Source organism: Zingiber officinale, chromosome 9B (genome assembly GCF_018446385.1).
Source record: "Zingiber officinale cultivar Zhangliang chromosome 9B, Zo_v1.1, whole genome shotgun sequence".
In the NCBI taxonomy this organism is placed as follows: Eukaryota; Viridiplantae; Streptophyta; class Magnoliopsida; order Zingiberales; family Zingiberaceae; genus Zingiber; species Zingiber officinale.
In genome coordinates this window covers 108,070,970-108,072,374 of record NC_056003.1, presented here as the reverse complement: position 1 = coordinate 108,072,374, position 1,405 = coordinate 108,070,970, and the positions used below count along the sequence as shown (strand labels likewise).

The following is a 1,405-nucleotide window of genomic DNA, read 5'->3' as shown; positions in this document are numbered from 1 at the left end:
CATAGCTAAATAAATCCTAAATAGAAATTTAGGGACAAACCCTAAACCATATCCTTCAACCTTTCTAACGGTTAATTAGGGATAGTTCCCTAATCCCTAATCAACCATTAGATTAGCAATTCAAACTTAAATCCATATAACCTAATTAATCTACACAACCTAATGATGAATAAATTATCAATAGGTATCAAGATCATACCTAATCATCTAACACATGATCATCTAACAAATATCCAAATTCAAAACATGATCTACAACATGTTCCAACCAAAATTCAATTCAAACCTAACCCTATTCAATACATAGACTAATTCATCAACACATGAAACAATTTCCCTAATCCAAATCATAAACCTAAATTAACTAACCTACAGCAAGATCAAAAACCATACCTCAATTCCACAGCTACTGTGGTTGTTGGGACAAGAGGATTGTTGCTGCCGAGACCAAGATGAGTTACTGCTGAAGCCAACCAATCCACAAAACAGGACAGAACAGAACCTATTTGGAATTCACTCCTCTGTTCGGATCAAACACAAGGAGATCATGGATTCAACCAAGTATTCCAACAACAATCTAATTCATCTTACCTTAATTCCTAGCTCTGATATGTTGATCCACACGAAGAAGTGGTGCTGCCAGGAAGGGTAGCTGTTGCTGGAGCTAGACAACCCACTGAACAGCACCTTGCTGGATCCACTCCACAATTCGGATCAAGAATTCAACACCACCGAATTGGAACCAGATGCTCGGCTTTGCTCTTAGTGAGCGCTTGGTGATCTCAGCCAAGAACCTATAGCCATTGGCCAAGAACCCTCTCCAACGATGGGTCTAGAGCACAGATCCGAGAGAGCGAGGATCAGAACAAAGAAGAAGCCAAATCTGATTAAGCACATAGATCCGATGAAACCTTACCTTTCTTCTCCAAAAGATGCCGCACAACCTGATCTGGCTGGAGAAGATGCAAATCCTTCTGTGAGCAGCGTGAGGAGAGAAGAGCGGAAGTCAATCGGTTGGGAGCCGACGCGAATCTTGCTCCCCACAGTGCCTTAGCCACCTCGCCGGCGACGCTCAGCCGCAGAACCCAACGGACAGAACCTCCCGACCAGATCTAGCTTCCCGGCACCGTCGAGCTCCGATGACGAGTCTCCTCCGGCCTCGACGTTGAGTGATCCGCGAGAGAGGGAGAGCACATAGAAGAGAAGGAAAGGGAAGATCGGGGAAAGAGATCGGGAAAACATTGGGAAGAAGAGAAGAGCACGGGATCGGGTTCGGCGTTTTAAGTGGGAAGAAAATAAAGAAATGGAAATATATATTAAAACATTTCCTCAATTAAACGGGTATCCCAAACAGGCTTTATCCGAACCCGAAATTGATCCCCTCAAAACCCGTCGTACGAGCTTCG

General features: G+C 44.0%; 1 long non-coding RNA gene across 1 annotated transcript; it reads right to left on the bottom strand.

Moving 5' to 3' along the window:
• Positions 1-423: 423 nt before the first annotated feature.
• On the bottom strand, positions 424-1,162 carry LOC122022564. The gene is made up of 3 exons (XR_006123018.1): positions 916-1,162; positions 591-831; positions 424-520 (listed from the first exon to the last, which is right to left on the bottom strand). It is a non-coding gene; the product is annotated as an uncharacterized LOC122022564 (long non-coding RNA).
• Positions 1,163-1,405: the final 243 nt, after the last annotated feature.